This window comes from Bidens hawaiensis, unplaced genomic scaffold (genome assembly GCF_021521415.1).
Source record: "Bidens hawaiensis isolate Kalapana, Puna unplaced genomic scaffold, B.hawaiensis_p1.1 tig00017580_1, whole genome shotgun sequence".
NCBI classification, from domain to species: domain Eukaryota; kingdom Viridiplantae; phylum Streptophyta; class Magnoliopsida; order Asterales; family Asteraceae; genus Bidens; species Bidens hawaiensis.
Genome location: NW_027492662.1, coordinates 246771 through 273453, shown reverse-complemented (window position 1 = coordinate 273453; position 26683 = coordinate 246771).

Here is a 26683-nt window from a genome sequence, read left to right as displayed (position 1 = left end):
GAAATCACTCCTTGGATTTCTTGAGATCTGCAGAACTGGTTGAGTACATAAATGGTAAAAGAATCGAGGCAACCGTGGCTAGACAAGAGATACATATTACAGAGAGAATGATAAGAAGATGTCTCCGGTTGAATGATGGTGATCACAACTCAATAAACTTCAGCACACCTCACTTAATGAAGATATTTGAAGAAACAATGGGTTATCAAGGAAATGTTCATGATGGACAGTTTCAGAAGGGCATGTTTCCAATGCTGTATAGATTTCTTATTCACCAAGTGATCCATGGATTTGCTCCAAGGAAGGGATCATGGACCTTGATGAGTCACGACTTGGCAAATGCCACAGTTGGGATTATATATGATCTGCCCTTCAATTTTTCAAAGATGATATTTGTGTTGGACTCGGTCTGCCCAAGAGACATATTAAATTGATGTGGCTAGTACGTTATGATTCAAGTCGGGTCATACCGGGTCATACCCAATAACAAGCTAGACAAACACCGATAATATTCGTTCATATATGATGTGATCATAACAAATGAATATTAACACTTGAGTTATTTGGAAAGGGGTTTTTAATAAAATGTACTTGTGTAATAAACAAATCATATGGATGATTTATGTTTTATGAAAGAACATTACATAGTGTTATTTAAGTTGGTTAAATAACAATATGTGAATAATAATAACCAAGCATGTCTCTTAACATATAATAGGTTTTATAAGTTATAAGTTATAAACTTATAAAAGTATATATGTATGGATATATATATATATATATATATGTTTAAAGTTTTATAAAAGAAAAAGATAATAACTCTTTCAAATGTAATATTATTATATGTTTGAGTGGAGACATGCAATGGTTATTATTGGTGGAGAGAAACATGCCTTTAAATAAAACCAAGTCTTTGTCTTTCATTCTTTCATAACACACATAATTTCCAAGTAAACTTTTCTTTCTTCCTCTCTTGGGTATTTTCATCCAACATAAGAAAAGAAGAAGAAAATTTCAAGTGCAAATCCTAGCTAGAAGTGGTGTGTTGTTGAAGCTTGGGGTATGCTAGCTTGAGGAGCTTCCATATTCAAGTTCTTACCTTTCAATCATCATCTCTTTAACCCGGTTTTGTCATATTGAAAGGTAGTAGTAACATGCATGGACTTATAGTGACATGTATGTATTTGATAGTGTGTAATTCGTATTTGGATCCGGGTTTGGGTTTTGCATGTTTAAAATTGGTTTTATACATATCATATTAACAAGATTTAAAACTTTTATATCCACTGCGTTTTTGGTAAAATAGGGATTTATCACTTTGATAATCTTGTTAAAACCCGACAATGGCATCAAGAGCCGCTTATACGAATGCATGCTTCATTAGACCCAAAATTTTTCGGGTTTATGGTGGGTTCTAGATTTTAATCAATAATTGTCTTGGAGATATTTAAAGGGTATTAAAGATTAAAATTTTATTAATATCAAAAATACTAATTTGAACTTTGTTAAAATTCTTTTAGATGGCCGCAAACAACGCACCGAACGCAATTATCCCACACGTGCATAATCTATCACTAAGATCCATTCTGGATAAGGATCGTCTAAACTTTAACAACTTCATGGATTGGTATCGAAACTTGAGAATTGTTCTCAAGAAAGAAAAGAAGTCTTATATTTTAGACGATCCTATTCCCGATGAACCCGATGTTAATAACTTGGATGCCTATGCGGATTGGTTAAAATACACCGAGGATTCGGTGCAAGTTTCTTGCCTCATGTTGGGAACAATGATTCCCGAGATCCAAAAGGATTTCGAGAATCATGGGGCGTATGACATGATAACCCAACTTAAGGAAATGTTCCTTACTCAAGCTCGGGTTGAGCGATTCGAAACGGTTCGAGCGCTTCATGCATGTCATATGGAAGAAACCCAATCTATTTCATCTTATGTACTTAAGATGAAAAGCCACATTGATCGGCTTGAACGGCTTAACTGTCCCGTCTCAAAAGAGTTAGCCACAGATTTAATCCTAAATGGCTTAACTAAAAGGTTTGAGACATTCGTCATGAACTACAACATGAATGGATGGGACAAAAGCATTGGTGAGCTTCACGCAATGCTTAAGATAGCCGAGGCCGGCATGGGTAAAAAGGTTTTACCCGTTCTTGCGATCAATGAGGGTGGCTCAAAGAAAAGGCATCACCCGGAACCAAAAGCAAAGGTTGCCGTTGGTAAGGGGCCAGTCAAGAAGGGGTTCAAGGGAAAGGCAAAGGTGGAGCCAAAGCCAAAGAAGCTAAAGGTTAGCGCTGAGGATTCGTGCTTTGGTTGTGGTGAGATAGGTCATTGGATGAGAAACTGTCCGACCTATCTCAAGGAGTTGAAAGCTAAGAGGGATGCGGGGCAAACCTCAGGTACAACTTTCATTATTCACATTGATCTTAATATTATTTCTTCTAACACATGGGTATTGGATACCGGATGTGGAACTCACATATGCAATTCATTGCAGGAGTTCAAAAGAAGAAATGAGGTGAAGAAAGAAGATATAAGTTTCTTCATGGGCAATGGAGCAAAGGTTGACGTCCAAGCCCGAGGAGATTATGTTTTAAAGCTTCCAAATGATTTGGAAATTGTTTTGAAAAACATTTTATATTCTCCTAGTTTGACTAGGAATATTATCTCTGTTTCTGTATTAAGACAATCTGGTTATGACTTTAAGTTTGTTGATAATGGTATTTATGTTTTCATGGATAATGTCTTTTATTTTAAAGCGATGTCGTTTTATGGCATTTATGAATTAATTCATGATGACTCATACATTGATAACTCGTTGTACCAAGCTAACACCAAAAGACTCAAAATGGATTTGAGTAATACTTTTCTTTGGCATTGTCGTCTTGGTCACATAAACAAGAATCATATTCATACACTTCGAAAGAATGGTCTTTTGAAATCAAATGTTGATTCATTTGATGAATGTGAATCTTGTTTATTGGGAAAGATGACCAAAGAACCCTTTAATGGAACAAATGAAAGGGCGAAAGACTTATTAGGTATCATACATTTGGATGTATGTGGATCTTTTAGGACAATGACAAGAAATGGTGAAAGATACTTCATTACCTTTACCGACGATTATAGTCGCTATGGGTATGTGTTCTTGTTAAGACACAAAAATGAGGCCTTTGAAATGTTCAAAGTCTTCCAAAATGAAGTACAAAATCAACTTAACAAAACAATCAAAGTACTACGTTCCGATAGAGGAGGTGAATACCTCAATGATGCATTTCTAAAACATCTTAGGAGTTATGGGATTGTCTCACAACTTACTCCACCTAGAACACCACAACATAATGGTGTGTCCGAAAGGAGGAATCGAACTTTATTGGACATGGTTCGATCCATGATGGCTAGATGCTCATTACCCCTATCATTTTGGGGTTTCGCTGTGATCTCTGCTGCCCGTATTTTAAATATGGCACCAACCAAGAAAGTGGATAGGACACCTTTTGAAATATGGCATGGAAAGGCTCCAAAATTTTCATATCTAAAGGTATGGGGTTGTGAGGCTTATGTTAAGATCTACACCCCTGACAAACTTGAATGTCGATCCACTAAGTGTATATTTGTAGGATATCCCACGGATTCGATGGGATATTATTTCTATAATCCAAGCGAGCATAAAGTGTTTATAGCTCGAAAGGCTAAGTTCTTGGAAAGAAGGTTCCTTATGGAAGGAACTGATAGAACTGTAGAACTCGAAGAGGATCGAGAACTACAAGCCGATACACGTTTGGTTGACACTAGCAATCAACAAGAGGTTGTTGAGGATGACCAAATGGTTGATCAAAACACACAAAACATTCGCAAATCTGGTAGAGTTAGCACCCCACCTGAGAGATATGGATTTTTCATGGATGGATGCTACGTGGTTGATTCGGATGAACCCACCACATACCGAGATGCAATGTCGCAATCTGAATGTGAAAAATGGCTAGAAGCCATGAATGTTGAGATGCAATCCATGCATGACAATCAAGTATGGGACTTGGTTGCTCCACCTCTAAATTCCAAGCTGGTTGGAAGTAAGTGGGTTTTCAAGAAGAAAACTGATATGAATGGAAACTTGGATACTTATAAAGCTAGACTTGTAGCAAAGGGTTTCACTCAAACTCAAGGGGTTGATTATGATGAAACTTTCTCGCCCGTGGCGATGCTAAAGTCTATAAGGATATTGTTTGCCATAGCCGCATATTATGACTATGAGATATGGCAAATGGATGTCAAAACTGCTTTTCTAAATGGGCATCTTAATGAAGATGTTTATATGGTTCAGCCTGAAGGTTTTGTCTATCCACAACATCCTAACAAAGTATGCAAGTTGAAGAAATCAATCTATGGATTGAAACAAGCATCCAGAAGTTGGAATCACCGTTTTGATGATGAAGTTAAGAAATTTGGATTCATCTTAAACGCTGATGAAGCTTGTGTGCATAAGAAAGCTAGTGGGAGCATCATAACCTTTCTTGTATTATATGTCGATGACATGTTACTGTTTGGAAATGACATTCCAACCTTGGAAGGTATGAAAGCCTGGCTTGGAAGCTGTTTTTCTATAAAGGATCTTGGTGAAGCCGCCTATATTCTGGGAATAAGAATCTATAGGGATAGATCAAGGCGGTTGATAGGTTTGAATCAAAGTGCATACATTGACAAGATCTTGAAAAGGTTTAAGATGGAATACTCTAAGAAAGGTTTGGTACCTATTCAAAGAGGAACGATGTTGAGTGCTTCTCAATGTCCAAGCTCAAAGGATGAGAAAGACAAAATGAGTGGTATCCCATAAGCATCTGCTATAGGATCCATCATGTATGCCATGATTTGCACTAGACCGGATGTGTCATGCGCCTTGAGCATGACAAGTCGATACCAACAAAATCCGGGAACTAGCCATTGGATGGCTATTAAGAGCATATTGAAATACCTTAGAAGGACTAAGGATATGTTTCTAATATATGGCTCTGGTGAGGAGGAACTCGTTGTAAAGGGTTACACTGATGCGAGTTTCCAAACTGATCGAGATGATTCTCGATCACAATCGGGATACGTTTTCGTTCTCAATGGTGGTGCTGTCTCATGGAACAGTGCAAAACAAGACGTGGTAGCTTTATCCACCACTGAATCTGAATACATCGCCGCCTCCCTGGCAGCTCAAGAAGCTGCATGGATTAGAAAGTTCATTGCCGATCTAGGAGTGGTTCGTACCATTCAGGACTCTCTAGAGATCTTTTGTGACAACGAGGGTGCGATTGCTCAAATCAAGGAACCCCGCGCACATCAAAAAACTAGGCACATTGAGCGGAGATTCAACTACATAAGGGATGAAGTTGAAAAGGGAAAGATATGTATTCGCAAAGTTCACACTGATCAAAACATTGCGGACCCACTCACGAAACTCCTTGAAAGGCCGAAGCATGAGAGTCATACTTGCGCCTTAGGACTTCGATATTCTAGTGATTGGATTTGATCAAAATTTGTATTTGGATGTTGGAACAATTTTATTTTAACTCAATCATATGGTTTTGGTTATGGTCATGTTCTTAGGTTATGTTTTATTTTAGTATGTTTAAATCCGTGAATAATTTGAATTATTCTAAACGTCCGTAGTCGTTCATATTTATGAGAACAAATGTGAAAGTAAGACTATTATGAACTTGGATTGGTAGTTATTCATGAGGTATGAATATAGCAAAGGGTTGCTGCCAAGGTTCAAAGATATTTATGGGATAAATATTGGACTGACCCGCTCTCAATTTTACTGCATGGAATCCTTGGGATTTGTGATCGTAAGTAAATATGAGTAAAGGCGAACTTCATAGTATCCTCCGACCTGAGATACATATTGGGTCTTGATATTCATCGACTATTATGCTTTAACTTAGTTCTTCGCTTATGTCAGTACATAAGGTTAAGCTCAAGTATAGTACAAGGTGATAGTGAGAGACGTATGTAGTCAATATGGGATTTGTCCCTCTTATTCGTTGAGAGTTAAATGTCTAAGGCCTGACAAGTTAAATCAACAGAGAATGATCACTCTGTGTCTCTGGATTTAACATGACATTTGTGGCAAAATGATAAATGATAGTTTCACCTAAATCATCTTCAAGTATGGGACTTGAAAGGGATGATGTTATTGAATGGCACTTCGTCATAAGTATTAGGGGTAGTAAAACGTAGTTAGGCGGTATTTGCTACTTGCATCAATCTTCTATGTATCTTGTGCAAGTGGGAGATTGTTGGACTCGGTCTGCCCAAGAGACATATTAAATTGATGTGGCTAGTACGTTATGATCCAAGTCGGGTCATACCCAATAACAAGCTAGACAAACACCGATAATATTCGTTCATATATGATGTGATCATAACAAATGAATATTAACACTTGAGTTATTTGGAAAGGGGTTTCTAAATACAATGTACTTGTGTAATAAACAAATCATATGGATGATTTATGTTTTATGAAAGAACATTACATAGTGTTATTTAAGTTGGTTAAATAACAATATGTGAATAATAATAACCAAGCATGTCTCTTAACATATAATATGTTTTATAAGTTATAAGTTAAAAACTTATAAAAGTATATATGTATGGATATATATATATATATATATATATATATATGTTTAAAGTTTTATAAAAGAAAAAAGATAATAACTCTTTCAAATGTAATATTATTATATGTTTGAGTGGAGACATGCAATGGTTATTATTGGTGGAGAGAAACATGCCTTTAAATAAAACCAAGTCTTTCTCTTTCATTCTTTCATAACACACATAATTTCCAAGTAAACTTTTCTCTCTTCCTCTCTTGGGTATTTTCATCCAACATAAGAAAAGAAGAAGAAAATTTCAATTGCAAATCCTAGCTAGAAGTAGTGTGTTGTTGAAGCTTGGGGTATGCTAGCTTGAGGAGCTTCCATATTCAAGTTCTTACCTTTCAATCATCATCTCTTTCACCCGATTTTGTCATATTGAAAGGTAGTAGTAACATGCATGGACTTATAGTGACATGCATGTATTTGATAGTGTGTAATTCGTATTTAGATCCGGGTTTGGGTTTTGCATGTTTAAAATTGGTTTTATACATATCATATTAACAAGATTTAAAACTTTTATATCCGCTGCGTTTTTGGTAAAATAGGGATTTTATCACTTTGATAATCTTGTTAAAACCCAACAATTTGAAGGATTAGTAGGAAACCTGAAGAAGGCAGAAAAGAAGAGATTTTTACAATATCCAAGGTTCCTACAGATAATCTTCAACAGTGAACTCCAAGATCTACCCACTGTTGCCATGGTTTCAAATCCAGGTGTTTCAAATCTGTACAAATCAAATGTCCCATTTGAGATATTGCCATGGTTGTTGAACCATGACTTGGTTGTGATGCCTGTGCCTGAGTTAAGCTCAGAGGAGGAAGGAGGAAATGATGTTGAGAGTGATGTTGATGGTTCTGATGATGAAAATGATGATATTGATGGAGATGGAGGAGGAGTTGGAGTAGCTATGGATATTGATGCACCTGTTCAGGGGGAGCATCTTGAGCAACTTGAACAACCTATTCCAACACCACCACAATCACCACCACACATTGACCAACCCATTGTACCTTCACCACCACAAACTCCAACACATCAAGCCACTCAATCCCCACCTCAAACCCTAACCATTAGCTAACCTGAAACCTCATCACATACATCACCACCACCACAAACACCACCAACATATACCCAACCCACACAGATTCACTCATTCCAAGCCCAGTTCATACACAATCACCACCACCATTCACTTACCAAAATCACACCACAGAACAAGCTGAACATGAAACATTCTTCACAACACCACCCACATCACCACTCACTAACACAGACCTGCTCCAGAGAAATCTAGATTTGATGTTAGAGAATGCTGAATTGAAAAGAAGAAATGAGGAGGTGACCAATGAAAATGTGATGCTGTTAGAGAAGTTGGTTCAAGCTAACATGAGAATTCAAGCCCTAGTGCAGGAGGTTGAGAAGACCTCAGCGGCCCCAAAACAGGGGGAGAATGAATCTAGGCCAACTGTCTCAAATGTGAATGTTGAAGAGACTGTAGCAGTTGTTGAGACTGCAGACAGTTTAAAGCTGATTATGAATATGTATGATGATGGAGAGGAAAGTAGTGAGGATAGGAGAATTTTGGATGAAGAAGAGTATGAAGGTGATATGTCTGAGGGTGCAGAACAAGATTATGACTATATTGATGAAATGAGAAATTTGGAAAGGAATGTAGAGAATGTTGAGATAGTGAATGAGATTGAAAAGACAAATGTTGAGGAGAATGTAGCTGCTGAAATTGCTACTGATGTCTTAACTGACATAGCTACTGATTTACTGATGCTCAAATTGAAGACATCATTGATGAAAATGCTGCTACTGAGGAACTTATAAACACTGAACCAGAAGCTGATCAAGAAGCAAGTTCCAAGAGAATAGAGAATGACCCAGAACTGGAAGTACAGTCTGAAGATGAGGAGGATGTGAGGAGAGGATTGAGAAGGGTAAGGCAAAGGTTACAGAAGAAGAGCCTGTTAAGGCATATCCTAAAAAGGATGTTTTATTTAGAGAAGATGATGAAGCTGCTGCTGCTGCTCTAAGGGAACAAGGAAACATTTTGAGAGAAACAAGGGACAGAGAAATACTGGCCCAAACTATGGACCCTGTAGAGTTGGCAGAGCAGGAAAACTTGATCAGTCAAGCCAAATTTGCAAAGGAATTCATTGAAAAAGTGGCTGATCAAGAAGTGATAGAGGCCTTGATTGAGTTGAAAAGAGATGAGGAAGTTGATAACTCCCTAGCTATGGTGGTCAACATGTTTCTAACTGAAAGTCAACAAGAAACAAAGTCAAATGAGACTGCTGAACCAGTAAGTCTGAATACTGATATGATGGCTAAAGAAGAAATTGGTGAGTCCATGACCTCAATGGCTGCACAGAAATGGGTTCAACAGATCAAAGATGACATTAAACAAAATCCTGATGAATGGGAGTATGTGGATGATCCCAAGTAAGGAAAAAAGTATTCAAGGAAAAGGGATCGACCAGAAACATTCATGTCAGATGAAGGTACTGAGTCTGTAAAGAAAGGGAGATAAGATGAAAAGAACAACTACTTTGTAGAAACCCCTGATGATGAAGCAAGTCCCATAAGGGCAATTCCTTTGCAGACTTTAAGGCCAGATGAACACGTGAAATGAGTGCAAGATGTATCTATCCCTGGGAATCCATCCTCTGATGAACCAAATATTGATGCTATGAATGATCTATCTGAAGGAGAGGATGAATCTGAAGATTCTGATAATAATGATAATGACCCAGAGAATGATCAGGAAATGAATGTGAAATCTACTAATGTTGTGTCCCCTCAGGTCACAATGACTGAGGAACAGAGGACAAACATTGAGTTGAGTATGAGGGAGGCTAAAAGGAAAAATCATTTGATTGAAAAACTAAAAAGATATGGCATAAGTTTTGATTCACTGGCTGATCTTGATGATGATCAGTTGCAGATGAGACTTAACAAAGAGAGAGATGCCCTGAAGGAAAAGATGAAAGAGAAAAATAGGGAAAGTCAGAAATTCACGGAATATCTCAGAAGGCACAATCATTCAGAAAAAGATATGTCTAACCTAAACTTTGACAAACTACAAGATCTGTATAACAGAGAGAGAGAGAAGGTAATTGAGAAGTGTGTAAAAGAAAATGAGAAACTTGAAAAGATGGAAATTTGAAGAAAAAGTTTGGAGGAATGTGTGCATACCTGCTGGAAAGATGTATGAAGCCTGAGATTTTTGAACATTTATTCAGAGAATCAGTGTTGGACCAGTACAACAAACTAAAAAGAAAAAAAAATTGAAAAGGGTCCAAACTGATAGCTCTACCAAACAGGCTGAACCAACTGATGAACCTCAAGCAAAGAAGAGAAGAATCCAAACTTTGAGGGAGAAACAAAAGAAACAGGCTGAAAAGGAAAAACCAGATGAAGTTCCTACTGTTGAAACACCCATCCCAAAGGAACCTAAGCCTGAACCTGAGAAAAAAAACCATTTCTCCCTTGGGAAAATGAAGAAATGATAAACATTCTAAGAAACATAATGATAAATCAAAGAGGAATGACTGAAGCAGACTTCAATGTCTAGGAAAAGAAGGATTTGAAATACCTCTTTTATATTAAAAAGAATGAATGGGAGAAAGCCTTAAGGGAAAGAGAGAACCCAAGATATTATGCTGATGTTAGGTTAGTACCTGCTGGATTGGCAAGAACTCCTGGTATGGATAAAATGTTAAAAGAACTTAAAGCAGCAGGACACAATGTTGTTGAACTTGCCAATCTAGCAACAGAGATGATTGAGGCTTTATAAATTAATGTCTTTAACTTGAGGCCTGCAAAACCAAAGAAGTCCATTCCCTTCAGACCTCCTATTTCAATAAGAGTTCCACAAGGAGGAAGAGGTCAAGGAGGAAGAGGTGAGTCGAGCAGTTCTGCACAACAAAGAACAACAAGACCACAGTCTGATGTGGATCTTCCTAGGGAACTGTACTTTGACTCAGTTACTGAATCTTTAAAAGTGATTATGGAAAGCAGATTGCTGAGAGAGATTGTGGTTAGGAGTGACTTTCGTGACTACAATGAAGAACAGTTAGACAGAATGGCCACTCTCAGATTGTATGATTACAGAGACAGAAGCAGATTGGCAGGTAGAGAGATGAATGATCTGTCAAAATACTTGTATGAAGAGGCTGGAAAATGATTCAAATTCTTAAAAGAAAAGAGGAGCTGGAGGTTGATTCAGTCTCACAAGTCAAAAAGGACTGCAAAGCAGAAAAGAGTGGACATAGCTGAAAGAGACTTTCAGAAGACCTTCAGAGATGAGAATCCATTGTCCAACTTGAATACATGTATAAGTCTGGGAAGAAGAATGAGACGCCCCAATTACACAGTACAGAAAAATGGGATTATAGATGACATTGAATTCAAAGAGAATGATAATCATTTTGTACTGAGGAATTCGGATGGAAAAATTTTGGGGATCATTAAGAAAGATGAAGACTTGACATGCCTGCACAATGAAGACTTGATGGATATAAGGGACATGGCTATACCAGAAAGTCACACTCACTACCAAGCCCTTAATATTTTCAAGATGAAAGCTGCTTCAGAGATAATCAATCGAAGACAAGCCATTCATAATGCAAGAAAGAGACAAGATCAATAGAATAGGCTTTGTTTTGTAATGTCTTCGGACAACTTTCTGACTATGTAATTTGCTTATGTTATTTGAATATGTAATTTTGATTTTTGATTTGATGTGTATTTTTGCTAAGTGTAAGTAATCATAGAAATGTTTTGGGTCAGCTGAGGTGTTCCAATCTAGGGGGAGATTGTTGAGTCAAACAATTGACCTAAGGGGGAGATTGTTGAGTCACAGATTTGACCAGAATGAAGTATATGGAAGATTGGAATCTTCTCAACCTCCTCAGAATTCGCTAATTATGGATACGGGCACACCTTAGACATCCGAGCAAGGTTTTACTTAGCCGGGTATGATATTTTGTCTACCGGGCAAGGTTTACTTCAAGTAGTCTTCTTTAGTGGTTATCCGAGCAAGGTTTGCAAATTAGTGTATTGCCGAGCAAGGTTCACTAGTTTATGTAAATCCGGGCAAGGTTCACTTTATCAAGCAAGTCTGTTTTTCAGAGCCAAGTATATTACTCTTCCGAGTACGGTTTGGTTAACCAAGTCCAAGAAGCCAAGTGATTGGAAGACCGGGCAAGGTATTCATTAATAAGTATGGTCCAAGTATGCTTGATGATCTAAAGGAATATCTCTAAGTAATATCGGGCAAGGTTCAGCTCAAGCAAGGAACAGTACTTCCGAGTACACTTTGCTAATAATTTATTTTATAGCAAAGAGCTGAAATGGATCATTGAAGAACAAGGTTGCTCGTAAGAGTTTGTCGGGCAAAGTCTGGAAAAGTCAAGAAGACTGAAGTCTACCCGGTGAGTATTTTACTTGGTAAAATACTCTTCAAGTAAAGTCTACCCGGAAACTGATTCCGAGTACACTTCTATGTTACCAAGTCCTGAAGGATGGCAGAGTACACAACGTACTCGGAAAATAAAGATTTATGAAAAGCCTACCCGGAAGACTTGTTTTACACTTAGTTGTATTTTGAATATGTAATTTGAATATGTATGATTGTATTTAGGGTTTCTAGAAGGAATTACAGATGTCCTAGGTTGGCAGGCCTATAAATAGAATGTTTAGAGCACGCCACCAAGAGAGGCACAATAAGGATAGACAGACACATTTATTGAGATAGAATATCGTGTGACGGCTGTCCTAGGATTCCTAAAACCCTAAATCGATTATCCACTTTGTATGATGAAAATTATATAGATGGAAATCTTTTGAGTGAATCCTATGTGTGCTTTCTACCTATCTTTCTAAATATAGCAACCCGTCATTAACTCTCTTGTCGGCACATTAATCTGTGTGAGTTATGACATGATTAAGTAAGATCCAGCTGAAATCGAGAGGCCTGACACCTTTTACAAACAAGAATCTATCCTTATTTATCAATCCGTCATTAACCTTCTTGTCGACACATTATGTGTGGGTTATGACATTGTTATTGATTATTGATTGATAATTCGGGACCGAAAAGAACGAATATTCCTGATTGAGTGAGACTGCCGTCCTAGGTTTTTACTTAAAATACATTCCCGACAAAACCCTAATCGATTAACGTTTGTATGAATCATTTTATATAAATGGAAATCTTTTGAGTGATTGTTCGTGTCTGTTACTTTTATTAACTTGTTTAGCAACAAACTCGATTGTTTCTGATTCCGCCTTTAACAATCAAGAATCTTTCTTAGAATAGCAATCCAAGGAAATATGTTAGCACTCAGGAGCAAAAGTTTTGTTTATGACATAACAAACTCGATTGTTTCTGATCTGGAACAAATTTATGGAGATGACCTTGAGGATATGGATTTGAAGTGGCAAGCTGCAATGTTAGCACTCAGGAGCAAAAGACTGTTCAATAGGACCGGAAGATCACTTGTTTCTAGTCCAAATGAAAGAATAGGATTTGATAAGTCCAAGGAAATATGTTACAATTGCCAACAGCCTGGACACTTTGCAAGAGAATGCAACCAGCCTAGAAACTTTCAAGCTAATCAGTTCCAAAATCCACAGTCAAGAAACCAGCTACAATACCAACAGAGTTACCAGCAGAATCAGAACCGAAACAACTTCAAAAACTTTCAATAGCCTCAAATGAATAATCAACAAGTTGTGCCTCAGAATCAAAACAACTAAAGAAACCAATACCCTCAAACTGCTCCAAATAATCCCAATAATACCAACAGAGGGATTCAAAATCAACCAAGAAATCAAGGGAATGTGGTTCTTGCAGCACAACAAGAGGGAGATTTTGATTGGAGTGACCATGCTGAAGACATCAAGAATGCTAATGTTGCTTTGATTGCCAAAGTTGAATATAAGGCTGAAGCATCTTCTTTACAGGTACCTTTACTATCCACAACTGATTTACTTGAAAAAATTGATGCTTTGGGTGTGAAGGTAGGCACTTTACAGAATGAATGCTTCAGAAAACGAAGCATAATTAATAGTTAACAGACAAGTGATATAGTGTATGTAGAAAAGATTAAAAGTCTTGAAGATGACTGCATGATTAGCTATAGACCTCAATCAACGTATTTGACTGAGTTTGATGGTTTGAAGAAGATGATTATTGAAGAAAAAGTAAAAGGTACAAAGTTGAATTTAGAGAATGAGTTTTTAAAGAACTTGGTCTCTACTGGAAACATATGTGGGATTTTGAACCAAGTGAAAGAGGAAGATGAATAGAAGGATGTCCCGCCACCATTCAACAACAACTTTTTGCCAAAAGTAGACAAAGAAAAGAGACAAGGATATCTTCAACAATTTAGAGATGTATTCCAAGACAAAGAAGAATTTGTTAATCTTTACAAGAATGTTGAAGTGAATGTAGAGAGAGAGTTTGTAGTAAAAGAAGATCTGAAAGAAGAAAAGTCCATTGGAGTACAAGTGTCTGAAGATGACTTTGATTCAGAAGATTTGAATGAAGATGACTTGAGTGACATAAGTGATCAGCTTCATCATGAAGAGACACAAGCTGCTGAAAATACTAGAAGGTTTAAGAAACAAGAAACAGTGGACAAAATTTCATTGCTGCCACCTACAACACCAAATTGAAAGAAATATAGTGAAAAGATGAGGAAAGAGCATGTGAAGTTTGATATCTGTGAAAGACCAAAACTGAGTTATAATGCAGTAAGACCACCAAGCAAAGCAATCTTGCAAAGAATTAAAGACAATCACAAGAAAAAGGTAACTGAAATAGTTGAAGGTGACAACTTCATTGCGGTTTACCCAGTATTTTCAAACCATGAACTATTTGATATTAAGGAAGTTGAAAACTTGGAAAAGTATGAAAGGAGGAAATCAAGGCATAAGGGAAGCTTAGATGAGGAGTCTTTGAATATGAAGAAAATCATCTTTGTTATAGGAAAAGTTGAAAGACAAGATATCAAGATTGAAGAATTTGTTCCTTTTTCAGTTGACTTTGATGGTCTAAAGACTCAGAAATCACTTGGTGTGAAACCACCTAGACCAAGTGAGAGATTCAAGAAAGGAGCTGATCATGAAAGATTTAAGGAAAAGGTGTGGTGCAAGAAATTTGATGAATATGGTCACCACACTGATTCCTGCAATGAAAGGCTAAACTTCAAACCTTTCCATGTTCCTAATGAGACAATGTTTGGCCAAGACTTTGTGCATTATAAACAAAAATATGATGAATACTTGGGAAATGGAAAGGTGTGTGAAAAGGAGATGTTGAATGTGTTGGGTTTTAACAAGATTACCAAAGTTATATAAACCCATTAATATGAAAAACGCAACGGAAAAATAAGTTTTAAATCTTGTTAATTTGATGAATATAAAACCGATTTTATATGAAAAACCCAAGCCTCGGATCCATATACGAATTTGCTTGCTTACCAATATAAACAACCATAGGGTGTTCATAGCATACTACCTTCAAGAGTCCAAAAAATGAAGGAGATGATGATATGAAGGGCGAGTCTCCAAGATAGAAGAACCTCAAGCTTGTATACCCTTCAAGCTTCCAACAAACACCTTGATTTTGCTAGGATTGACACTTGGGAAACTCTTCCTTGATATTTCTTTCCTTGGCCGAAATCTAGAGAGAGAAAAGAAGAAAAGTTTACTTGCAACTTGTGTATGTGTGTAAGAGAGTTTTTATGATGTGAGTTACCAATGCACTATTTAATTCAACCAACCACCACTATAGCATGTCTTGGAATAAATAAAACATTAAGTGAGGAGAGAGAAAGGGGAAAAGTGTGCAGCCAAAGATTCCCACCAAATTCAAACTCAAGTTATCTATTTTATTTATTTATGTTATAACATAACATGCAACATCCGGTATGCATTGCATATTGTTATTTAACCAACTTAAATAACTTCGTATATGCAAAATGCAAAAGTGGTAGATTTTGCATATTGTTATTTAACCCATTTAAATAACATCGTATATGCAAAATGCAAATTGCAGTAAGTTTTGCATATTGTTATTTAACCCATTTAAATAACATCGTATATGCAAAATGCAAAAACAGTTGGTTTTGCATATTGTTATTTAACCCATTTAAATAACTTCGTATATGCAAAATGCAAAATCTCCCATAACATAAATTATCCATATAATTTATTTATTACACAAGTGCAAATATTTAGAAATCCAATTTCCAAATATTCTAAGTGTTAATATTTATTTGTTAGATCATATCTTAAATAAATATCGTGGTGTTTATCTAGCTTGTTATTGGGTATGACCCGACTTGGATCATAACGTACTAGCCACATCAACTTTAATATGTGTCTTGGGCAGACCGATTCCAACAATCTCCCACTTGCACAAGATACATAAAAGATTGATGCAAATAGAAAATACCGCCTAACAACGGTTTACTATCCCTAAAACGCATGACGAAGTGCCATTCAATAAAATCATCCCCTTCAAGTCCCCGACTTGAAATGATTTAGGTGAATCTATCATTTATCCTTTTGCCACAGATGTCATGTCAAATCCAAAGACACAGAATGATCATTCTTTGTTGATTTAACTTAGCAGGCCTTAGACATCTCACTCTCAACGAATAAGAGGGAAAAATCCCCTATTGACTACATACGTCTCTCATACTCACCTTGTACTACACTTGAGCTCAGCCTTATGTACTGACATGTTTCAGAGCAGCGAAGAACTAATTCAAAGTATAATAGTCGATGAATATCAAGACCCAATATGTATCTTAGGTCGGAGGATACTATGATGTTCGCCTTTACTCAAATTTACTTATGATCACAAATCCCAAAGATTCCATGTAGTAAAATTGAGGGCGGATCAGTCCAATATTTATCACATAAATATCTATGAACCTTGGCAGCAAACCCTTGCTATATTAATACCTTATGAATATCTACCAATCCAAGTTCATAATAGTCTTACCTTCACATTTGTTCCCACAAATGTGATCGACTACGGACATTTAGAATAATTAACTTATTCACGGATTTAAACATGCTAAAATGGAACATAACTCAAAAGCATAATCATAAACCATAAACATATGAATGAGTTAGAATAACAATTGTTCCAATATCCAAATAAAAAATTTTGATCAAATCCAATCACCATATCGAAGTCCTAAGGCACAAGTATAACCCTCATGCTTCGGCCTTTCAAGGAGCTTCGTGAGTAGATCCGCAATGTTTTGATCAGTGTGAACTTTGCGAATTCATATCTTTCCCTTTTCAACTTCATCCCTTATGTAATTGAATCTCCGCTCAATGTGCCTAGTCTTTTGATGTGCACGGGGTTCCTTGATTTGAACAATCGCACCCTCATTGTCTGATTTCTAGAGGGTACTGAATGGTACGAACTACCCCTAAATCATCCACGAACTTTCTAATCCATGAAGCTTCTTGAGCTGCCAATGAGGCGGCGATGTATTCAGATTCACTGGTGGACAATGCTACCACATCTTGTTTTGCGCTCTTCCAAGAGACAGCACCATCATTTAGAACGAAGACATATCCCGATTGTGATCGAGAATCATCTCGATCAGTTTGGAAACTCGCATCCGTGTAACCCTTTACAACGAGTTTCTCCTCACCAGAGCCATATATTAGAAACATATCCTTAGTCCTTCTAAGGTATTTCAATATGCTCTTAACAGCCATCCAGTGGCTATTTCACGGATTTTGTTGGAATCTACTTGTCATGCTCAAAGCGCATGACACATCCGGTCTAGTGCATATCATGGCATACATGATGGATCCTAATATGGGATTCCATTCATTTTCTCTTGCTCATCCTTTGAGCTTAGACATTGAGAAGCACTCAATATTTTTCCTCTTTGAATAGGTATGAAACCTTTCTTAGAGTTGTCCATCTTGAACCTTTTCAAGATTTTGTCAATGTATGCACTTTGATTCAAACCTATCAACCGCCTTGATCTATCCCTATAGATCCATATTCCCAGAATATAGGCGGCCTCACCAAGATCCTTAACGGAAAAACAGCTTCCAAGCCAGGTTTTTACACCTTCCAAGGTTGGAATGTCATTTCCAAACAGTAATATGTTATCGACATATAACACTAGAAAGGTAATGATGCTCCTACTAGCTTTCTTATATACACAAGCTTTATCAGCGTTTTTTGATAAATCGAAATTTCTTAACTTCATCATCAAAACGGTGATTCCAACTTCTAGATGCTTGTTTCAATCCATAGATTGACTTCTTTAACTTGCATACTTTATTAGGAGGTTGTGGATCGACAAAACCTTTGGGCTGAACCATATAGACATCTTCCTCAAGGTGTCCATTTAGAAAAGCGGTTTTGACATCCATTTGCCATATCTCATAGTCATAATATGCGGCTATGGCAAACAATATCCTTATAGACTTTAACATCGCCACGGGCGAGAAAGTTTCATCATAATCAACCCCTTGAGTTTGAGTGAAACCCTTTGCTACAAGTCTAGCTTTATAAGTATCCAAGTTTCCATGCATATCAGTTTTCTTCTTGAAAACCCACTTACTTCCAACAAGTTTGGAATTAAGAGTTGGAGCAACCAAGTCCAATACTTGGTTGTCATGCATGGCTTGCATCTCAACGTTCATGGCTTCCAGCCATTTATCAGAATCAGATTGTGACATTGCATCTCGGTATGTGGTTGGTTCATCAGAATCTACCACATAGCATCCATCCATGAAAAATCCATATCTTTCAGGTGGGGTGCTAATTCTACCAGACTTGCGAACGCTTTGTGTGTTTTGATCAACCATTTGATCATCATCAACAACCTCTTGTTGATTGCTAGTGTCAACCAAACGTGTATCGGCTTGTGGTTCTCGACCCTCCTCGAGTTCCATAGTTCTATCAGTTCGTTCCATAAGGAACCTTCTTTCCAAGAACTTAGCCTTGCGAGCTATAAGCACTTTATGCTCATTTGGATCGTAGAAGTAATATCCCATCAAATCTTCGGGATATCCTACAAAGATACACTTAGTGGAACGGATTTCGATTTTGTCCAGGGTGTAGATCTTAACATAAGCCTCACAATCCCATACCTTTAAATATGATAATGATGGAACCTTTCCATGCCATATTTCAAAAGGTGTCCTTTCCTGTGACACCCGGTAATTATTTCACACTCTAATCTATATACTTGATTTAAATTATGTGTTGATTATATAAGTTATATGACGTATAAACCATAGTATACTTGAAATGTGAACGAGAACAGTCGTAATGCCTATAGGATTGTATAAAGTGCCGATGAGAACGACTATATGATAAAGACAGCCCAGTAATAGTCAGAGGTGACAAACATATCAAGCTAAATATATACCTATGATCCACTATAAGGGGTAATGGTAAGACCATGCCCAGTAATGTTCTAATACTATAATTAGGACCAAAACGCCATAAACGTTTAAATAATGGAATATAGTCGCCGAACCGGCCAAATCAATGATACATTATACAGTGAGACGACCAAGATATGAAACTATGAAGGAATTAAAGGTATACTAGTCAAAAATAATATGAAGTTAATAATTTAAACAATCCATAAAGGATTACAATATGGAGCACTATTTAACCAAATATAACTCCGGGCTAAATTTAAATATACATCATACCGGGAACCAAAATAAATACGGGTTCCATATCATCTATAATATACCCAAAGTTCAAACAGAAGAGTGGAAAAACTCTGCGTGACATTGTGAAACTCGTGGGAAGAATCCTTGCGAAAAACCCTAAAAACCAAAAATCCTTTTCAAAGACCCTGTGCTCAAAGTGCTCAAAGACCCTGTGCTCAGACCCTGCGGGAAGACCTGCGGGAAGACCCTGCGGGAAGACCTGCGGGAAGACCCTGCGGAAGACCCTGCGGGAAGACCCTGCGGGAAGACCTGCGGGAAGACCTGCGGGAAGACCCTGCGGGAAGACCTGCGGGAAGACCTGCGGGAAGGGAATACTTCCGCCCAAAATGAGCCAGTCTATGCTTCTGGAAGATCTTATCTTTTACCTACCAAGGTATGGGCACAATATTGAAAGTACTACAAGATCAAGCAAAATCTTCCTAACCATTCCCTATGGCCGCCTACCCCCATTCCATCAAATAAACAACAATAAAAACCATGCTTTGACTAACTATTTCACTTTATGGTGTAAGATTTGACACCCTTAAATCAAGGGATTGTAATCTTTTGGATCCCCCAAATCAAGGGATGTGTTCCCTTGGGTTTGCCTATAAATAAGACCAATTATTTTGATGAAAAACACCACACACAAACTCATACAAACCCTTAAACACACTCCAAATTTCTCTCTTTTCATGGCTGAAGAACAGCAGCAGCGCAACACCAAGCAACCGCCTCTTTGCAACCCAATTTCTCTATAATTCTGCCCTGAACCCTCTGAACCCTATATATCGTTGGAAATCTAGAAGAAATCCTTAAACCGTAGTGGAAAGCCTTGAACGGATCTCTGCCCGGAAAACTCGGTAAGAAGCTTTGAACCTTCGAAGGTCACTGCTGGGAAACTGCATTTTCCAGCAGTACCCACCTCTCTTCTTTTGTTCATATCTCACAAACTACTTGGTATTTTTCGGTGATTCTTGTATAGAAATACAAGGAAACTCGTAAGGATCACGAACCATCTTTCGAATATCCATTTCCGGCTTAATTTCAGCACTTGGTAAGCCTAAAAGTCTAATTGTTCTTCATAAAATACTTGCTGGAAAATGGTTCTTTTCTGTCCAGCCAACACACACTCGTTTCCTTTGATTTTAACACTTGTGTTCATGTTTAATAAACATATTCTAGAGCCTACACTACAAGACCATCATCCAAGAGCCTAAACACGCTCAAGAACGTCTCGAAAAACCGACATTTCCAAGGTAATAAAATCATATTATGTTTAATAGAAAAACATGGATTAAGCCTAAGATACATACATTTAATGAGGTGATAAATCATGAATATAAACTTGAAGTGTGACATATAAGTAAGGATAAATCATGTTAAGTAAAAGATATAAAGGATTTAAAGGGGTGTTTAAGGAAGGTTAAGGTAAAAATGATCTTCAGTAGTAAAACCCATTTATAAATAAACAAGATGATCTAAATGTAAAAATGGAATTTTGGTTATGTTAAACTTTACAAAGGATATAACTAACGTATTAAAAACCGTATCGGGTTCGTCATAAAAGTAAAAATAATAATAGTAATAATAATAGTAATAATAATAATAATAATGATAAAATATGAGTACTAGTAAGATATATATAATATATGCTTATAAGATTTAAAAAGGATATTAATAATACTTATAATATATACATAACAAAATAAGTATACAAGTCATACACATATATTCCTATATATGTGCAATAAATATAAAATACGGGTTTTTGTGATGGACATTGCGAGTAACTGGAAGGGTGGAGGTGCCGGTAGTCGGGACGTCCTGTCTAGGCTGGTAACTGAATATATCATAGATGGGCCCGTTACCTACCTGGGGACTAACGATGAGAGCTCCAAAACCTATTAGGCCAAAGCATGTCACGAACGTCATGATTACCGACTAATAATTTGTATCGAGCATTCCCTAATGCTCGAAGGATATATATATATAAAGAGAATATAACGGGCATATATATAACAAGTATAAGACGTTGTCTAACGTCCATATCGCTAAGGTATAAAAATACATATATACCGCCACCTCATAAGTATGTATCGGGCTAAGTATTAATAGTAGTATAAGTATTATGTACTGAAGAATGTACGTATACGATATAATACAGGAAACTCACCAAGTATAACGGAACATTATTCCTCGATTTAAGGTGAGTCTCACAGCCCCTATTTTCACTATTTTTACTATGTTTTAAACTGTTTTCGGGGCGAGGGACACGTGTTTAAATATGTTTTATCATGGTGTATATCTTGATTTACAATGTGCGTGTACATGAGATATTTGGCGCGCACATGGTACATAAAGTCCCCGGTATATATTGTAACCATAAACTATAGGCAACTATAGCCGAGGAACTCTACGGGTAGTACTACTGGTCTGACCAACCCACTCGTAAGTGGTCGCGCCACTTTATAAGACGGGTGCTTAGTTTTCCGATTTATTTATTCCCTCGTGGACTCGTGGGATGTTATGTGGGGCTTTATGGTGTATATATATAGTCAAGGAATGGCTACGAACTCATGTATTCACGTTACACTGCAAGTCATGGATATTGCATTCATGACGTTATGAGAATTATATTAGAAAGCATTTTATCGAGTCACAAAACTTGTGAACTCACTCAGTTTATACTGATTAAATTATTTTACGTGTCTTTCAGGTATTTAGCCACGTGGAGAGGTCACGGTGTCTCACTACGATTTTATGTTTAACTAAGAAAATTTCATGTATGAGGATTTTATATTTTGGAGTTTTCATGGTTTTATTCCCCCTTCGGCGGGACATAACTGTGAAATCTCAATATGTTACATGTAAACTTTATTATTGGTATTTTGTAAAACTTATATCATGAATGAAATCCTCATGTATTTTTATCATATAGTTGTTTGCTTAACCGCGCTCTCGAAAAACCTTTCATGAGTCGCACACCGGTTGTTTCCGCCTATGGACCGGGTGTGACAGACTGGTATCAGAGCCAAGGTTATAGCGAACTAGGATTCAACCATGAGTCTAGACTATAACCCCTTAGATTCCCTCGTGAAAACGTTTTTCATGCATGACATGTTTTCAAAACTTGCATTACACGAGAGTGCACGTGTCTTCACGACACCTTTATCGCAATTAATGGTCTAGTATGGGAATGACCAAAATAAGGGATAGGAAAAACATAAAGCGATATTATCACTAATTAAACCTTAATCCTTTCAGCGATGGCCTTCCCGAACAATGATCCATATCATGGCCTAGCCATCACTGACTCCGACTCCGGCTCTGACTCTAACACTGATAGCAGCAGTGTCCATATGAGCGACGTTGTTCCAATTCCTGATGATCCTATAGAGATCTCCGATGACGAGCCTACCGAGGTAATCAGGCTCGATGAGGACGACAAGGTAACCTATGACAACGACGACCTTGAGGAGATGGAGAAGCTGGCTGCAGTGCCCTCCGAGGAGATACGAGCCGCCGGGCTGAAAAGGTATGCCACGGACTCCGACGATGAGGTGCCCCGGACTATACATGAGGTAGGCGAGTCCTCACGCCCCCAAGGGCGCGCTAACTCCGATGATACAGAGGTCCCCGTACCACCGACCGTAGCAGCCGCCGAGGCTGAGAGAAAGGCCCTTGAGGAATGGCTCATGGATTGGGAGCAGAGGGTCGAGGTGTTTATGGAGAGCGTGAAAGGCAAGGCCTGTGAGACCAGTCTCCGCCTTGATAATCACTATGACTTGATCTCCGATGCAAGGATGAGGATACTGAAGTTGGAGCATATGGTAGGGGATGCATTGCACTTAGCTGATGTGGGAGCGAGGCGGGCCGCTGCCGCCGAACAAAGAGTGATGAGATTGGAAAATGAGGTTAAGACGATTCAAGCCTTTTCGGGAGACGTGTTTCCACCACCGCCACCACCGATGCCATGAAGCGACTATAGACTAGTATTAGCGGGTAGTAATCATATGTATGGGAAGTAATATATTACGGGCTACGACCCGATCTTTTGGCAAAACGCTTGTATGTTGTAGGAGTTTGTAGTAGACTTAAACATAAACTTATGTAATCAAATCTTTTGATGTAATGAAGTTATGTTTATGATATATGAGTATGAGTATACGATGTGGTATAATGAGATGTAATAATAAAATCTATGTATGCGAGTATATGATTGATAAGTATGACTATAAGCAAATATATGGGTGTGAATGTAATAAGTATCGAACCCTACAACTACTTACATACAAGCGTGATGCCAATACTAACCGATCCTTCTTATTCTCAACTTGAAGGAAAATGCCAAGGAGAAGGAACGACAGTTTACCTAATACACCTGCGCAATTACAAGAAGTCATAGCGCAAGCGATAGCCGCCTACGAAGCCAGTAGGGGCGACTCAAGTCAAGAACGAAGGAATTCCGCAAACACTGAAAATGTAGTTCCAGAGACTGGCGGTGAGGAACGAGGATGTTCCTACAAAACTTTCATGACATGCAAACCGTGGTCCTTTAAGGGAACGGAAGGAGCCATAGGAGTTATCCGTTGGATCGAGAAGACAGAATCTGTGATAGCAATCAGTGGATGCACAGAAAAACAGAAAGTGTTGTACGTGACATGTATGTTTCAAGATGAAGCCCTATCGTGGTGGAATTTACAAGTACAAACCCTAGGCCGAGACGTGGCCTATGGTAAGACCTGGAAAGAGTTAAAGGAGATGATGGAAAAGAAATATTGCCCAAGGACTGAGATGCAGAAGTTGGAAAATGAGTTCTGGACGCTCACCATGAAGGGAGCCGACATCACAGCATATAACACGCGATTTCACGAGCTATGCCGAATAGTTCCTCATATGGCCACCACTGAAGAAAAGAGAGTTGAAAGGTACATCTGGGGATTAGCAACAGTTATCAGGGGACCAATCACGGCCACTAGGCCTGCGACCATGGCCGAGGCTGTTGAACTAGGTCTGAGTCTGACAGAAGATGCAGTACGAGCTGGCACCCTAGGAAAGCCAACTCAGAAGGAAGCAAGCCAACCATTCTCCCAACGCAGCAACAGCCGCCATAACAATCACAAGAGGAGCTGGGCCTCTCGTAATCAAGGGTCAAGTTCCAGGGAACCCCCTGTCAAGAAACAAGAAACTGTGAAAGTGTATGCCGCCCAGACCACGGATCAACCACGGAAGACGTATAGCGGGTCAAACCCGTGGTGTGACAAATGCAAGTATTATCATGTTGGTGACTGCTCAAGTATTGTGTGTAAGCATTGTCACAAGAGAGGGCATGTGGAAGCTAAGTGTAGAATTAAGAATGGTGCAGTAGTTGTGAAGCAAGAACCGGGGAAAACGACACCACGAGCTTGTTAAGGGTGCGGAAATACGGGTCATTTTATCAAGGACTGTCCGCAGATGAAGAATACAGCTCAAGCTAGGGCTTTTGTTATCGGGGCGGGTGAAGCTAAGGAAGACCCAAATATCGTCACTGGTACGTTCCTACTTAACAACCACTATGCGTCTGTGTTATTTGATACTGGTGCGGATTTAAGTTTTATATCCACTAAATTTAAGGACCTACTTGGTTTAGCACCTAGTAAATTAGCAACGCCCTATGCTATAGTATTAGCTAATGGCAAACAGTTACGATCAGACGATATAGTGGAAAGTTGCGTACTAGTGATGGGAGAACATGAATTTAACGTAGATCTGTTGCCGATAGATTTAGGAAGTTTTGATGTCGTTATAGGCATGGATTGGTTAGCAAAGAACCATGCTGAAATTATTTGTTATGACAAGCAAATCCGCGTACCCTTGGCAAGTGGTGAAACGCTGACTATTCAAGGGGAAAGACGTGGCACTGTGATGAAGTTAATTTCGTGTATGAAAGCACGAAAGTGCTTGCGAAAGAAGTGTCAAGCTTTCTTAGCCCACGTGGTGGAGAAGAAGGATGAAGAAAGGAAGATAGGAAGTATACCTATAGTGAGAGATTTCCCCGAAGTCTTTCCAGAAGATCTACCAGGGTTACCACCTCAAAGACAAGTGGAGTTTCGAATCGATCTAGTACCAGGAGCTGCACCAGTAGCGCGAGCACCTTATCGATTAGCTCCCTCGGAAATGCGAGAACTATCGAATCAATTACAGGAGCTACTAGACAAGGGTTTCATACGCCCGAGCTACTCACCTTGGGGAGCCCCGGTACTATTTGTCAAGAAGAAAGACGGTTCGTTCCGTATGTGTATTGATTACAGGGAACTTAACAAACTGACCATCAAAAATCAGTACCCTTTACCGAGGATTGATGATTTGTTTGATCAATTACAGGGATCTAGTTTCTATTCCAAGATAGATCTACGATCCGGGTACCATCAGCTGAAGATACACGAGGATGATGTACCAAAGACTGCGTTTCGAACGAGGTATGGTCATTATGAATTTCTAGTCATGCCTTTTGGGCTAACGAACGCACCTGCCGTGTTCATGGACTTAATGAACCGAGTGTGCAAACCTTACCTAGACAAGTTCGTGATAGTGTTTATAGATGACATATTAATTTATTCCCGAACGGAAGAGGAGCACGAGCAACACCTTCGATTGATTTTAGAATTGTTGAGAAAGGAGAAGTTGTATGCAAAGTTTTCAAAGTGTGATTTTTGGTTAAGAGAAGTACACTTTTTAGGCCATGTCGTCAACGAAAAGGGAATTCATGTTGACCCTTCAAAAGTAGAGGCCATTAAAAACTGGGAAGTGCCGAAGACACCGACGGAAATACGACAATTTCTAGGGCTAGCAGGCTACTATCGGCGATTTATTGAAAATTTCTCGAAGATAGCACAACCCCTTACTGCGCTCACACAGAAGGATAAACCTTTTAATTGGGGAGATAAACAAGAAAAGGCGTTCCAGTTGCTAAAACAGAAGCTTTGTAGTGCGCCTATCCTAGCTCTACCTGAAGGGACGGATGACTTCGTAGTTTATTGCGATGCTTTGCATCAAGGACTTGGTTGTGTCCTTATGCAAAGAAATCAAGTCATCGCGTACGCGTCACGACAACTCAAAGTGCACGAGAAAAATTACACCACTCACGATTTAGAATTGGGCGCAGTGGTGTTTGCACTTAAGATATGGCGTCATTACTTATACGGCACCCATTGCACAATCTACACCGATCATAAAAGCCTACAACATATATTTGATCAAAAAGAATTAAACATGAGGCAACGACGGTGGGTTGAATTATTGAATGAT